The sequence below is a fragment of the Ursus arctos genome, unplaced genomic scaffold, assembly GCF_023065955.2.
Source record: "Ursus arctos isolate Adak ecotype North America unplaced genomic scaffold, UrsArc2.0 scaffold_2, whole genome shotgun sequence".
Lineage (NCBI taxonomy): Eukaryota > Metazoa > Chordata > Mammalia > Carnivora > Ursidae > Ursus > Ursus arctos.
Window position 1 is genome coordinate 44,965,162 of NW_026622874.1, and position 17,882 is coordinate 44,983,043.

Consider the following 17,882-nt stretch of genomic DNA (forward strand, 5'->3'; position numbering starts at 1 on the left):
GTTAAGTATTCAAAGATATTAAGAATAAAAGGCACATACAAAATAAAAATAAGGTATACAAATAGCAAAATAACAGTGATCAAAGAACTGGAAGAGGGCTTCTGTATCATTATCTTTTATCTGTTTTTTTATAATAAATGATAAACAATCCTTTAAAATTTTAATTCCAAAAGAAATATCATACCTCGAAATGACACAGTACATATTTTATACAGGTATATTTGCCAACTTTTATAATGACCTGGAAGTTTTACTGCTTTGTTTGTAAAATGATTGGAATAAAATTAAATTTTGACTGTGAGCTTAATTCCACTGTCTTTACTCAAGTACAGATTCTCATGACTACATTTAATTAGGTTCAGTATGTTAAGTGAGTATTAAAAGAATAACTTCAAAAAAAACTAAAAATGTGAAACTCTAATGAAACCTGGGGACAGAAAAACACACAGCATAAATGTAGAAATCCTTTCACTGCTCTGCTCCAGTGAAGCCTAAAATGCCAAGAAACAAGAGCTGAGTTATCTAAATATAAAGTTCCATTGATATGCTGAACTGCTGTAGTTTGTTAATTAAATAATAATTTTAAGAACGATGCTAAGAAAAAAACTGGGAAAACTTTTACAAGTATTCCACCCTACTGATCCCCATAGAAGTAATAACAGTCTATGCTGGAAACGTTTTTAAATTAATGAAAACTTCTTTGTAATAGAATTTTCATTATTATGCTACTTCGGATAGGTTCTCTCCCTTAGCTCCTGTGGAAAGCAAATTATTTGGTTTGGACAAATGCCCTGTCCAGTCACAAAAGTTCCCAATTCTGTAAGCTTTAACAAGTTAAACATTTGGCATCTCATACATATAGCCATGGATCCATTTTGCAGTGCCCTAGGAATCACTTAAATTTCTAATGAATGTGAAGGCTATCCTAGCATAAGGAATTAACTATTATTTTAAATGAAACTTTAGTCAAATATTTTATTTACTTCAGGTTATGAAGAATAAAACAGCAAAGATAAATATGATTTTAGGGTAGCTATTATTTGTTTGTACTTTGGGGCATCTTACAAAGAAAACCTATAATATAACAGCCCGTGTCATTTCACTAATTCAATCACTTTCCGTTGCTTTGGTACTACCGACAAACACTATACATCACATCACACTCCTTTACTACTTCAATTAATGATGCTTGGAACTGTCAGTGTTGGTTAAATTATCTCAAAAGGTCAAACCAAACACGTACATACAGTCATTTTTACTTTCTCTGTGTATGAGCAACATCTAGTAGTAAGCAGTAAAAGCAAATGTAGACATACGACAGAGATTCAATGAGTGAAGTGTACTAAAAAACACATGTGCAGTAGGGTGTTTTCAGATCATGTCAGGGCAATCTACCCAAGAAGTGATGCAACTTAACAAGAAAGTCACTATAAATATATTGTTGATCTCAGTAAGACTTGATATCATCACAAATCTAGTCCCCTCATTAGGAAACAAAACACAAAAAACTTCAAAGTCCTTGCCTTAATATGAAGAAGGTCAGTAGCAGCATTTATGTAACAATAACCTTTTTAGCTAAAATTATGTCTTATCTGTCAGCCTTGAGCTAAGCACTCTACATGTATTGCCTCATTTAATGCTCAGAGCAGTTTTCTGAACCTGTTCTGTTACCATCTTCATTTTATATATGAAGAAAATGAGATTGAGAGAAATTAAATAATTGCTCAAGGTCATGCAGCTATGAGAATACAGAATAGAAATGTAAAATTGAAATGGAATGTCATTAAAAAATAATATGTCAAAAATATGATGCTATTAAATTTCAATAAAGCCTAAGGAGATCTATTGCATCCAATCAAGCCTTGCAACTTTAAATAGTAACCAGGAAACTGAGAAACCTATCTCAATGGAAGGAAATATATTAGAGTTCACCTGTTTACAGAGAAGTTATTAAGAAAATAGAAAAGTCATCACACACATCTTTTGGAGAGGTAGGATCTTCCTGAAATCATATGGTGTCTATATTCTACGCCCTCACATAAAACCTACACCCAGTCCACAGTTGTATAGCAAACCAGATCTTTAACTCAATCCTCCATGTGAGATAATAAAATTAGTCCTACTAGCTGAGTTAGTAATGTTTCAACCTGGAAAGATAGACTTAAATATAAAGATGAAAAAGTATATCAAGCCCATAATGCAGATATTTCCACGTAAGAATAATATGTGTGTATTTATGCACAGTGTGGCAAAATTAAAACAAATCTGGAGTATTAGGGCATCTGAGAGATTAGACTTGTGACTCTTACTTGAAGTACAGAAATGACTTTATACTTCTTATTTGATGTTGAAAGAGGTAAGACAATGTGTCTAATTTTGTAAGGAGGATTAGAATACTTCAAATTTAATGTCCTAAGTTTAATTCAATTTAAAAGTCTTGCCTAAATGTTTAGGTAAAGTTTTCTTGTAAGGACCTGTTTGGCATTTGAAGTACTTAAAAAGAAAATTGAAATCATTAAATGTGTAATGCAACTTTAAGTATTAGAGGCAATTTAATTATTCAAGATTATGAATAAGACTACTTATTAAATGAGCTCAATTTTAATCAAACATTAATCAAGGATCAAGAAAAAGTGATTGTTCTACTGTTTATATAAAGATTACTAGATTTATAAACAATATAAAAGTAATGATCAGGCAACCCCCAAAAAACAAAAAGAGGAAAGCAGTATAGCTTGAAGCCATATATATGTAAAATAAAACTCTATAAATATTCAAATAAATCAAAGTAAGGAGGGGAAAGAGGGACAGGGAAACACAAAAGGTACAAATAGAGAAAATAGTGAAATCACAAATTACAACCCAAAATATCAATAATTAAATTATCAATGGCATAAGTACTCTAATTGAAAGGCAAAGACTGTGGAAACGGATACATGAATCAATTATATGCTATTTATAGGAAACTCAAATATAAAGACACAGGATAAAAATAAATAATGGGGAAAAATATATAAGATGCAAACAGTAAACACAAGAAGTCTGGAGTGCTTACACAAAACACATTAAATGTAAAGACATAAATATGTTAAAAGTAAAATGATAGAAAAAGATATACACAAGGGTGCATGTGAAAAATAGTATCATTTGCATAGCATCAAAAACACGGAATCCATGAGAGTAAATATGAAAAAAGACTTATGAAACCCACACACTGACAAACAAAAAACACAGCTGAGAGAAATTAAAGAAGGCCTAACTAAAGAGGGAGATACACCTTCGTTGTGGGTCAGAAGACTCAATATTGATATGGTGTCAATTTTTCCCTTATTGATTCCTTGATTCAATGCAATCCCAATTCAAATCTCAGATTTTTTTTTTTTTTGTAGAAGCTGGAAAACTGGAACTATAATTGATAAGAAAACGCAAAGGACCTACAACAGCTGAAGAAGAGTCAAGAATTTTTTTTAAAGATACAGATAAGCATACAGATAAGCAAATAGATCAACAAACTCACAAAGGAACAACTGATTTCTGAGTTTGAAAATAAATCAGAGAATTTTTTTCAACAAAGGTGTTAGAACTGGATTTTCATAGTCAAAAGGAAAAAAAAGAATTTTAATCCATACTTCATATCAAATACAAAAATTAGTTGAAAATGAATTTCATACCTAAATGTAAACTTCTAGAAAAAAACATGGTAGATATATATTAGATATGTTTACTTCAATTAGGCAAAATTTCTTGTCTATGACACCAAAACATAATCCATAAAAGAACAAATTTATAAATTAGACTTCATCAAAATCAAAAACTTCTGGTCTTCAAAAGACACTAAAAATATGAAAGGCAAGTGAATGTAGTGATAAAATATTTGTAAAGGACATATTTGATAAAGTGTTAGAATATAAAGGAGCTCTCAAAACTCAGGAATAAGAAACCAAACCCAGCGGGGGAGTGGAGGAATAGACAAAAGATGTGGACAGACACTTCATGAAAGAAGACAGACAGAAAAGAAATGCCAACACAGAAGAGATCCTCAACATCAGTAGACACTGGAGAAATGCAAATTAATACCAGGATGAAGTATCAGTATACATCTACTATGATGTTTGAAAGTAAAAACACCGACTATTTGAAATATAGGTGAAGTTATGAAACAGCACACACTGCTAGAAGAAATGTAAAAGTGTATAAGTGTTTTGGAAAAGGAATAAACTGCCCACATAGGCAACAACACAATGAATTTTAAAATAAGTCTGCTGAGATGATATGATACTCTATATGGAAAACCCAAAAGACTCCACCCCCAAACTACTAGAACTTATAGAACAATTCAGTAATGTGGCGGGATACAAAATCAATGCTCAGAAATCAGTTGCATTTCTATACACGAACAATGAGACTGAAGAAAGAGAAATTAGGGAATCCATTCCATTTACAAGAGCACCAAAAATCATACATTATCTCGGAATTAACTTAACCAGAGATGTAAAGGATCTATATTCTAGAAACTACAAATCACTCATGAAAGACACTGGAGAAGACACAAAAAGATGGAAAAATATTCCATGCTCATGAATCGGAAGAATGAACATAGTTAAAATGTCTATGCTACCCAGAGCAATCTACACGTTCAATGCCATCCCGATTAAAATACCAATGACATTTTTCAAAGAACTGGAACAAACAGCCCTTAAATTTGTGTGGAACCAGAAAAGACCCTGAATCTCCAAGGAATTGTTGAAAAGGAAAATCAAAGCTGGGGGCATCACGTTGCCAAACTTCAAGCTATACTACAGAGCTGTGATCACAAAGTCAGCATGGTACTGGCACAAAAACAGACACATAGACCAATGGAACAGAATAGAGAACCCAGAAATGGACCCTCAGCTCTTTGGGTAACTAATCCTTGACAAAGCAGGAAAAAATATCCAGTGGAAAAAAGACAGTCTCTTCAACAAATGGTGCTGGGAAAATTGGACAGCTACATGCAAAAGAATGAAACTTGACCACTCTCTCACACCATACACGAAGATAAACTCCAAATGGTTGAAAGACCTCGATGTGAGATGGGAATCCATCAAAATCCTAGAGGAGAACATAGGCAGCAACCTCTACGACATCGGCCAAAGCAACCTTTTTCATGACAGATCTCCAAAGGCAAGAGAAACAAAAGAAAAAATGAACTTGTGGGACTTCATCAAGATAAAAAGCTTCTGCAGAGCCAAGGAAACAGTAAAAAAAACTGAGAGGCAGTCCATGGAATGGGAGAAGATATTTGCAAATGACACGACAGATAAAAGACTAGCATCCAAGATCTACAAAGAACTTCTCAAACTCAATACACAAGAAACAAATAATCAAAGTAATAAATGGACAGAAGATATGAACAGACACTTTTCCAATGAAGACATAGAAATAGCTAACAGACACATGAAAAATGTTCAAAATCATTAGCCGCCTGTGAAATTCAAATCAAAACCACCTTGAGATACCACCTTACACCAGTTAGAATGGCAAAAATGGACAAGGCAGGAAACAACAATTGTTGGAGACGATTTGGAGAAAGAGGATCCTTCTTACACTGTTGGTGGGAATGCAAGTTGGTATAGCCACTTTGGAAAACAGTGTGGAGGTCCCTTAAAAAGTTAAAAATTGAGCTACCCTATGATCCAGCCATTGCACTACTGGGTATTTACCCCAAAAATACAGACATAGTGAAGAGAAGGGCCATATGCACCCCGATGTTCATAGCAGCATTGTCCACAATAGCTAAATTGTGGAAGGAGCCGAGATGCCCTTCAGTAGATGCCTGGATTAAGAAGATGTGGTCTGTATATACAATGGAATATTACTCAGCCATCAGAAAAAACGATTACACAACATTTGCGGCAACATGGACGGCACTGGAGGAGATTATGCTACGTGAAATAAGTCAAGAAGAGAAAGACAATTATCATATGGTTTCACTCCTTTATGGAACATAAGAAATAGGAAGATTGGTAAGAGAAGGAAGGGAAGAATGAAGGGGGGGGGTAAAGAGAAGGGGGAATGAACCATGAGAGACTGTGGACTCTGAGAAACAAACTGAAGGCTTCAGAGAGGAGGGGGGTGGGGGATTGGTATAGGCCGGTGATGGGTATTAAGGAGGGCACATATTGCATGGTGCTCTGGTTGTTATATGCAAGTAATGAATCATGGAACATTGCATCAAGAACTGGGGATGTACGGTATGGTGACTAATATAACTAAATAAATATTATTAAAAAATAAAAAAATAAAAATAAAAAATAAATAAATAAAATAAAATAAGTCTGCTGAGTGAAAGGAGCCATATATACACACAAATACATAGCATATACTTTCATTTATTTAAAATTCTATAGAAAGCAAATTAATCTATTGTAACAGAAAGCAGATTGTGGTTACCTAGGTAGGGAGAGTATGGAATGGGAGGGAGCGATAACAAAATAGTGTAAGGGAAGTATTTAGGGTGACAGATACACTCACTATCTTGAGTGTGGTAATGGTTTCATGAGTGTACACCATGTTAAAGCTCAGCAACTTGTACATTTAAATATGTAAGTTCTATTTTTTTTTAATATTTCAGTAAAAGGAGAGTCAATACACAGATCAGATTATCTACTATGGAAAAAGGAATCTGATCCAATTTTCTTCCAATTTATTTGTAAAAAGAAAGAAAAGAAAGAAGAATGAAATCTAGAATTTGAATATAGATTTAATAGGAAATAATTTAAATTGAATAAGCAATAAGTAAATACTATTAAAAGCTATAGGTACATATATTTTCCTTAATTATTTTTTCCTTTATAAAAGATATTTTAACATCATGAATATTAATTCATTTTCTGTAAATATATGTTGCATCTATTTCCCATGTTATGTTTTCTTTCAACTTTATAATTCCATTTTTAAAATTTTATTATACTATTCACATTGAGAAACAAACATTTTAAAAACTATAAAAATACAGAAAACATGGAATAATAAAGCATAATTTGGAATAAAGCCTTTTATATCTACAAAAACATCCCAACATTTTAAAAGAAAAATTTAAATAATTAAAAGCTCAGAAGTAGACCTCTTAGGGATTTATTTTTACATAGCATGAAATAATCTAAAATCTTTTTCTACAATTCTAATTGTCATTTAATAAATTCTCATACATGCCTGGCTCTATTCCCATACTTCCCATTCTGTACTATCAGATTTATTTATATCTGCAACTGCATCAAATGTTTTATTAATATATGTTTATATAAAATTTCATAGTAATTAAATTAGTTCCCAGTCATTGTTACCCTTTTTTCAAAATTTACTTGGCAATTTATTCACCTAGATAAATACTGTATAATTTTCAAGCTTAACAAAAAGCACTACCTCGAATTTTTATTAACTTTAATTAACTAATTAAAAAAGACTGACATATTAAACATGTTTTGTTTTCCTAACCTAGAACATCAATTATGGGAGTTGTCTCTCATGCATTCAATGAAGTAAGCCAGTTTCTTCATGTTGTTGTCACTTCACATATAACTACAAATAGTATTATTAAATGTGTTTGTATATCATATTTAATGAAATTGGAAAAAATTATTTTGGAAATTGACCAAAATTAAACCCACCACCACCAATAAGAAAAAGAAGGATGAGTTGTCTTTAGAGAACAGTTATATGCTTCCTATGCAAAACCTAATTCCAAAAAGTTCTAAAATGTTATTTTAAAAATAATAGTATTATTGGAATTATCTGTACTAAATTCTCCTTAGCAAGTTACTTTGTAGATGAAATTTCTTTTATGTAACCATACATATACTGGCATGTTTATAAAGAAAACCAAAGGGGGGGGGTAAACAGAAGGGGGAATGAACCATGAGAGACTATGGACTCTGGGAAACAAACTGAGGGCTTCAGAGGGGAGGGGGTTGGGGGAATGGGATAGGCTGGTGATGGGTATTAAGGAGGGCACGTATTGCATGGTGCACTGGGTGTTATATGCAAGTAATGAATCATGGAGCTTTACATCAAAAACTGGGGATGTACTGTATGGTGACTAACATAATAAAAAATATTATTAAAAAAATTAGTATCTTTACTGTCACACTTTGCAAATCTTTGTATATCCCAAGACCCTTGGGATAGTAATATAATCTAAACAAAAACACAAAGAAATTTTTGTGATTTTTTTTTTGTTTCAAAATATGTAACTCTCTGCCATGTAGGCTGAGAAGGTCAGCACAATGTTCTCTCTGTAAACTGCCTCCTAAGAGAATAAATTAACTACTAACTGTAGCTCTAAGAGTTGCAAAAACAAAATGTGTAACTCTGAAAGGCCCCATTGCAGTAAATGTCTTCTAAACACAGAAAAATAATTGCTGAGTGACTGATCAGGTATGCTGTAAGAAAATACTTCACTTCCTGAATGCTAAGTTATGAAGTTTTGATCTCGTTCCTTGTTTTCCCTAGTGACTCCAATAATGTGGCTTCATCTCTAGTAGAAAGGAGGCTGACTTTTTTTCCCATCTAACCTATAATATCTTTTGCTATTGTGTACAGTGTCATTTTGCTGTCATTCAATACACAGAAGCAGATGTCCCTTTGCTCCCATATCCCACTTTCCATTGTCCCTGCTGCAAATTTTTCAGTGATTCTTTTATGATAGAATGACAATTCCATTCTATCAGCCTTTCCTTTTCATGAGCATTCAGGGAATACAATAAGACAGGGCATGGTGCAAGGAGACAGAAAGTAAGGCATTATATTCTGAGATGTGAAGTCAACAATAAGTTGAGTAAGAGACAGGTAGAGCTTAGGGAAACATTTACTCTAGTGCTCCCAAGAAAAGTAGATTGACAGTTGATACGTACTATTTAGGAAAACTTTCTTCTTATAGAATAAAAAGAAAAGCAAGACTTGTGAACAGAATCGCTAGAGTTGGTGCCATTTTCCATCCAATTCTATTTCTCCTTATTCCATAGCAATAAGGCCTTAACTAATCAGATAGTTATCTAGCTAATGTAGCTTCTCTTTCAGCTACTGGTGGGGATGTAATAAAGTTCTAAACAATGATATGTGAGTGAAGATGATGCTTGTAACTTGAGTAACTTGCTTAACAGAAGATTACCTGGGATGCCTGGGTGGTTCAGTAGTTAAGCATCAGACTCTTGATTTCAGCTCAGGTCATGATCTCACCAAATGAGATCAAGCCCCACATTGCACTCTGTGCTCAGCATGGAGTATGCTTAGATTCTCTCTCCTTCTCCCTCTGCCCATCCCCCCCCATGCTTTCTCGCTCTCTCTCCCCCTGAAATAAATAAATAAAATCTTTAAAGGAAGGAAAGAAGGGAGGGAGGGAAGGAGGGAGGAAAAATAGATAGATGATAGATAGATAGATATATAGATATATAGATGATAGATAGATAGATAGATAGATAGATAGATAGATAGATAACTAACCTGAACTTCCCTTCCTTACTTACTTTTCTCTCAGACTGAAACATGGTATGGTAGTAGTCTAGTTCTGACTCGACAGATAAGGAAAACATTCTTTGAGATGAACAGATGGAAGGAGCCTGGGTTCCTGAATGGTCTCATCAGGTTGATTCCCCATCAGTCTACCTTCCAGATGGTTATGGAATAACTACATTTCTATCTTATTCAAGCAACTATATTTGGGGATCTTTATTAGCATAAGCATAACCCTAACTGAAATAGGGACTTACATATAAACCTGACGCCTACCTTAAAATGTGAAAAAATATTGTGTTAACACCCAAATTGACTGTGAGAATATAATCAAGGGAGACCAAACAGAAAACAAAAGGGGGAGTATGAAAAAAATTTTTGGCAATCCTATATATATGAGAAAATAATGATTTTTAAAAGATTTAATACCAAAAACCAAAGAAAAATACAAATCATTTGTATATGTTATCAGAAAAATATAAAATAAAAAACTGGACTGTAAGACACAGAAAAAAAACTATGAAATGCCAAGTGCCAGACTGGTACATAAAGTCAGATACAAGGAGAGCTGACTGAAATAAGCTGGGATCACAAAGAAACTAAAATTTTAAATTAGGTTTCAATCTGCCTATAGAAAGTTTTAAAGAATTAGAATCTCATCACAGAAAATGCAGAGTAAAATGGATAAAGAGGTTAAAGTGATGGAATAAAATGAGTATTTTAAAATTAGAAAAGTCAACAAAACTAATGATAAATACATAAGAGAAAACCTCACAAAGCTGAAAGAAAAACATGATGATAAATCTTTTTTGAGTTGCATGTTTAAAGAATAAATTTCTACAGGGGTCAAAAAAAGAGAAAGCAGATGGGTTACTTATAATGGAATGAAAATTAGGCCTTAAGCATCTAATAATACAACCAAATGAAAAAAACTGCAATCGAATGATGCTTAACAGGTACAGAAAAGAGTATGGAGTATATATATATATATATATATATATATACTCAGTGAAGCTATCATTTTTCTGTGAAAGTACTGGAATTATACTCATGGATACGTAAAGGTTCAGAAAATATGCTATGTACTGACTCTATGAAAATTACTTGCAGACACTCCTGTCAATCTTGAAATGAATCAAATAGGTTTTAAAAGACTAATCATCTATACCATTTAAGTATTTTTTGGTTAGGGAAAGAAAGAAAAAGAAGTAAAAGGAATGAGATGTGAGGATGTGTACTTTTAGAACAAAACATTAGTGACAATAAGATAGGAGAAACCAATGACAGTTTGAGAAAATATCTGAACCCCTAAGTCCTAAAGGAGGCAGAATCCTTAAACTGAACACAGGGGACATCCAAAGACATGTTACTATCCATGCCATTTCCTCACAAAAGAAATCTGTGATAATTGTGCATGCTTACAGAAGGAACCATACATGTCTGCAACATTGAGAATGTTTTGTGTATCTGGACTGGACCTGAGTGCACATTATTCCCATAGTGCTCCAGATAGACTTAGGTAGTATTTAAGTAGCCCATGTGGCTCGCCATAGATAAGCTATGAATAACAACTTAAAATCTTGCAAAATGTATTGTTTTCTATATTTTTGCAAGAATTGCCTGGAGCTGACAAACCAAAGAGGATATTGTTAACTCTTAAGCTAAAATACAAAGTATCTCTAAATAGACACTGTGAATGTTTTTTAATGCAAAAGATAAAAAAGGATCTTTAAAAAAGAACAAAAACAATTTTTTAAATGTACCTAATAATCCATACGATTACACGTTTTACAAAATGGAAGTTTGGGAATAATTAGGTTTCCAATTTTGCATAAAGGACAGCCAAAAGTTATTGATTTATTTTTGGATGTAATGTGATTAAAATCCCCTACTAGGCAAAGAATGTTACACTGATCTGAAAGTCTTACACCTTCTGTTATTATATTTAAAATTCTAGACTACTCCCCTTCTTAAAGCACTCTTTCCCCTGGTATTTATTCCGCTACATCACACCCTCTTGGCTCTCCTTTCTTCTTTACCAGCTCTTTCCTATCTTCTTGACCAATGGCTATTAACTGTGTAAACCTGGCCTGTTTTTGTTATCAAAAAAAGAAGAAAAAAGTTTCATTTTAAAAAACAAACAGCCCTGTTTATGGGTTAACATATTGTCTATGGCTGCATTCACATTGCAATGGTAGAACCGAGTTAGTACAACAGAGACCATAAGGCCTGCAAAATTTTAAAATATTTAGTGTCTAGCCCTATGCAGAAAAAATGTACTGGTCCTGCTCTTCATGATTATCATTCCTCAGTTTTGTCCTGAGCCTTCCTCTCTTCTTCTTCTGCATACTCTCCCTCATCATTTAATCTACTCTAATCACTTCATTACTTCCAACTCACAAGCCTGCACCTGCAGGCCAGACCTCTCTTCTTACCTTCAGACTCCCATGTTCAACACTCTTTGGGGCGTGCCCATCTGGATGTTTTCTAGTTTTCTTGTTCTCAGTGCATCCAAAAATTAACTCATTATCCTCTTTCCACCAAATCCTGACATTCTTGTTTCTTGGCAAATGTAACCACTGTTCCCCTGGTTTTTAAATAATAGGAGAACCTTTGCTGACTACTCCTTCCCAGATCATACATTCATTCTGGGATGCTGCCATATCATCTCAAATCCTTCTAATTTTCCTCCATATACCACTCTAGCCCATCATTTCTTCTCTGGATTACTAAAACACTCTTTAATTAATATGCATATGGTCCTTCTCTCTAATCCTTTCTTTATATTAGACAAACATTATTCTTTAGACATAAAGACCAAATAAATACTTGTGTTTCTACTATAGTCCCTGATATCTAATAAGCGATCAGTATTTTTGCATGAATAAGTAAATGAATGAATACTGGTAACCACAATATGCTAAAAGGAATAGAAGAAACAATACATAGATCTGAGTCCACCTGCTCATTATCGGGGGTGGGGAGTGTTGCAGGGCAGGGTGGTATAAATTAAAAACTCTCACTTCATATTAAAAATATTATTTAAATAATACAGCAGAGATTTCAAGCAGACCAACAAATCTGCTTATTCTTCTTTTGGGGCACACAGCTAGGTTATTTCCCATTTTTGTTTTTGTTCTTGATTTTTCAGTTGTATTTGGATATATAAAATATTTCTAAGCAATAGAATGTGAGAAGGAGTGAAAACCGTCACTTAGAGGCCTCATCTCTTTAACACTTCCCATTTGTGAGCTTCCATGCACCTTCCCCTTCCTACCTGATGCAAGAAAAGAACAGCAACTTTGGAATACTCGTGTTTAAAATAGCAGAGGCACTGGAGGAGATAATGCTAAGTGAAATAAGTCAAGCAGAGAAAGACAATTATCATATGGTTTCTCTCATTTATGGATCATAAGAAATGGGAAGATCGGTAGGAGAAGAAAGGGATAAAGAAAGGGGGGTAATCAGAAGGGGGAATGAAGCATGAGAGACTATGGACTCTGAGAAACAAACTGAGGGCTTCAGAGGGGAGGGGGTGGAGGAATGGGATAGACTGGTGATGGGTAGTAAGGAGGGCACATATTGCATGGTGCACTGGGTGTTATACGCAACTAATGAATCATCGAGCCTTACATCAAAAACCAGGGATGTACTGTATGGTGACTAACATAATATAATAAAAAAATATTATTATAATAAAAACAAAAACAAAAAAACTAAGGATATACTGTATGGTGACTAACATAACATAATAAAAAATTATTATAAAAAATAAATAAAATAAAATAAATATAAATTTTAAAAAAATAAATAAAAATAAAATAAAATAGCAGAGGCAGAAAGAGAAAAACAAAGATCCCCTGAGTTTCTGAATCACCACTTAAAGGGAAAATACCTCTTATCAAGAACACTGTGGTAGACTGAATAATGATTCCCCCCCAAATATGTCAGGCACTAATCCATGAACCTGTGAATGTTAGCTTATATTGCAAAAAAGGACTTTCCAGATAAGATCAAGTGAAGGATCTTGAAATGCAGCATTAACCTAGGTTATCTGGGTGGACCCAAGGTAAACACAATGATCCTAAGAGGGACACAAGAGGACACAGAGTCAGAGCAGAAGGCACTGTGATGATGGAATGAGAGGAGGGAAAAGGAAAGTGATGTGGGACCATGATGAGAGAATGAAATGGAAAACACTAGAAATGGATTCTACCTTAGAGCCTCCAGAAGGAGCCAGAACTGCTGATACTTCGATTTTAGTCCCGTAAGGCTCATTTTGGATTTCTGATCCTTAAAAGAGAAGGAATTTCTGTCATTCTAGCCACTAAGTTTGTGGTAATTTATTGATTTTGGCAACATGGGGTCCTTGATGACTACCCGTGAAAAGACCAAAAACGGATTTCGAGATGAAGCTAGATGGAGACAGAGTATAAGGAAGTTGAGGAAGTGGAGACAGCAAGTGCAAATAACGTTTTCATAAAAAGTGAGGATTGAATGGAAAAAAATTAGTTTATATTGGTGGATACTGGAGCATATACAGACTCTGAGGATGACCATTCTCTTGGGAGGGAGAAACAGATGATGCAGGGCAGAGTGGAAATGACTGGAAGAGAAAAGTCCTTGAAAATGAGAAAGTGGGTCTGGTTAGAACTCAAAGAGAATACGCTGGCCTTGATGAGAAAAGGGACACTTGCTCTTCTTCACAACTGTAGGAGAAGATGTACACAGGTGCTTACAGATAAATAATTTGGTGATACCAAGGTGAGAGTCTTTACAAATGAGAGGTTCTATTTCCCCATGAAGGAAAAGCAACAGCTGAAATTACATATAAAGTAAGAAGTTTAATAAGTTATGAAAGAATAGGGTTTTCATGAGCTTACAGAGAAAGTTAGTCTTGTTTCAAAATTGACAGTTATGCATTTATAATGACATCAGCACGGTTGTGTGTGTGTGTGTGTACGTGTTTTGTTTTCTCCAACAATATTTAGCAATACAAGTGCAAGCATAGAGAAGGCACAAGTTTGGGCTCATGGACGCCTGCTGATTGTAGAGAAGGAAAAGGAAAGACACTTCAGAATATTTACAAAGGAGTAATAAGTGGCAGTAGTAAATAGTAATAATCAAATTTAAAAAGAGCAAATAGGAGGGGGTGGTAGATAGAATAAAAATAGTATCAATAAATTCACGATGTCCATAGGATTGCCCAAACAAATGATTTTCATTGTCAGGGGTCTACAAAGAGGGCCTGAGTTACAGCTGAAGATGCAGGAAAAACAAACAAATATAAAGGCAAAACATGGCAGCTCATAGGATGTGTTTAAAGCTCACATATTCCTGGTGGGAACTTCTCTCAATAATTTGGGGTGCAGGACTTTGAAAGGGAATGTTGTGCACCCAATGTTACAACCTATAAAAAGCAAGTAAGAGCCAGACCCACAGAAATACAGTATATTACTACTGTTTGACTTCATCTTAACTTTCTCTAAAAATTAGAAATACATATGCATGAACCCAAAGGCCCATGTTGAGATGGTTACGGTGTAATAAGTGATCCATCTGGCTTCTCACATTAGCACTCAAGACCTTGATAAACTTGCCCTGTTACAATATCTGTTCCTAAACTTGTATATGAGAAATCTTACTTGTTAACATACCCAGAGAAGATCCATTAACCAAGTTTAGACAAGTAAATATAAAATCAGAATGAAAATATAAAATGAAAAGTATTAGAATACTAATGAGCAAAGCACATTCCTTCCCTAAATCAACACCAACATTGGATAAGGAAAAAAAAAAAGATTTTATAATCATACAATTAAGACAAGTGCTAACAGGCAAAATAACTATTTAAGAGTACCTTATGGTTTTTACTTTGTGATGGATGCAAAAGGTGTTAAACAGCACTCATTTCATCTATATCATGATAGGAATGTTTTGCCAAAAGAATTATAAAATTAATCACTGACTTCAACTCCCTGATTCTACATAAGTACCTGATCTTTAGGTAACTGCACACTTCGCTCTGAGAAGTTTTTTTTGTGCATCAATTTAGCAACCAAATAATGACAATAATTTCTGTCCATTTTATTTGTAGGAAAGTTAATGCACATCATGGAGCACTGCAATGACTCTAAGTTCTTCCTAGGACTCTGCTAAGGAAACAGTAACCAAGATATAGTTACAAATAGGGATGAATGAGGAAAAGGGGAGAGGGTGGAAGAGTAGTTCATATTTAAAATACAATGAATCACTATCATGGTCTACGTCAGAAACCTAAGTGATAGGGAGGAACTGGGGGAAAAAAATCCTTCATTCCTGGGCCAATCAAAAAATAGAAATAGAAATATGTTAACTTATGACATTTCCATGGAATAGTTTTGTTTGTTGTTATTCTCTTCCATTAATTCTAAACTCTATTTACTTTTTACTTAATTTTACCAACAGAAATAATGAAATCAAAAGTAACTTACTAAGTCAAATACCATTTATCTAATACTTGAAAACATAAATCAAGGAAAGCAGGGGAGGAAATACTCAAGGAAACGCACAAGGAAATAGTTATCAAAAAGGGTAAAGGTAAGGCACCTGAGTGCCTCTTACATCATGGTAAAAGCAAAGTGAATATACACAGCTGACATTCCAAATCTGTTTATACTAGATAAGTTCTTTCTTCCCCTCCATTTGCATTAAAAACTTATGTCCATGCATTACTCGAGGTTTTCATTTAACTTATAGAGTATTGAAGTTGTTTACATCCATAAATAAGTAAATGGATCTTGTGTCACCATGCACCCCTGTAGTGATACACGTGATCAAGGTGATGATCCCAAGATCTTTGAGATGCACCCTTCCCCTGCCATCCTCACTGGGTTTTATTCCCTCTTTTCTCTCAACTATCCTTGGCGTATTGGCTATATAACTCATCCTATCCCTCCTGCTCACCAAGATACTTGTGATAGCTCTGGATATTCATGCTACCTAACAAATCAGTTTCCCAGGTCTCCCATCACCTTAGGTACCCAGCTTAGGTAACTCCCTGAACCTTGCTTTAAAAATCCACCTAAATTTAGCTAAACACAGAGACCTCTGAAAAATCACATTTAGGTGAAAGATCAATAGCACAGATTATTTAATAGGATTCTTGAAGAATTTCAAAAATGGATCAGGACTGTAGACTGTTTCAATTATTAACCATGTACACAAAGCAAGAGAAAAACAATATGAATCTTGAAAAATGGTATGTAGATAAATATGCAAACCAAAAAATCACCCATTAAAGTGGATTATTTCAAGAAAAATATGATTGTGTGTAAAATTAGGGCTTAGAAAGAAAAAAATTTAAAAATAAAAGAAATAGTATAATAGAACCCTAGCTTTATTCAATGTTACTTATCAAAGCCTCAAATTAATAAAATAATAGCAATGTGCTAAATGAAAGTCTCTTACAAATAGAAGATCTATACTAGCATTTGAAAAAGAGCCTAAGATTGTATTTAAAGCAATGATCAGAAACAGAACTTTTAGTAGATCAAGGTAACATCCTCTATGTCATGTTTCTTTGCAGAACAATTAAGGATTCTGTTATTAACCATCTGCTAGATTGAGGCTTTTTATAAAATGAAATTGAAAAGAACAGGACATACCATCTCATGACTGTATTTGAGTCATCATATGCAGAATTTGTTTACATCAGAATGACAATTTTTTGCCATAGAGTCCTATTAAAAGCAGCTTTCAAAGGAGTAGATAAATTATATGATGTGCTCAGATAAGGTAACAGAGTCAACCAGAAAATCTCTAATTAGATAAGATTCTAATAGTTGTGAGGTTATGATAGTTGTGAATAAGATGGGTGCTAATTAAAATGTCCAAAAAGCTATAACTAAGACCTTATCTTTTACAACAGTACCTTATACAAGAGTTTTCCCTCTCTTTGATTTTCAATAAAATTGGAAAAAATTAAGGGTTAAGTATTTAAGCTTTGAAAACTAGGCTTATTCTGTCATAATCGGAAAATTCACTAGTTAAGAGAAGACTGTTCATTAGATTTTGTAAAGCAACCTATTTTTTTTTTCAGTGACAACCTTTATGGAATTTTCTGTGAAAATTGCTCTTTGCTTTAATCAAAATATTTTTAACTAATAATACACTATATGCCTCAGGGGATAGAAGAAAAAAGAAACTAATGGGAAAAGACATCCATCATTTGCATTTTATTAATAGAGTGTTCAGAGAAACATTTAAATATCCAGAAAAGAAAAGAAAAAATACCTTTAAACAAAACATAAAACCATATCTGGTCAAGTAACCAAAGTATTTTTTTAATCCTCTGTTCTCCTGCCCTGCACTTTGAAATCAGGTGCAGCCATATGTCACATTTCACTCTATCC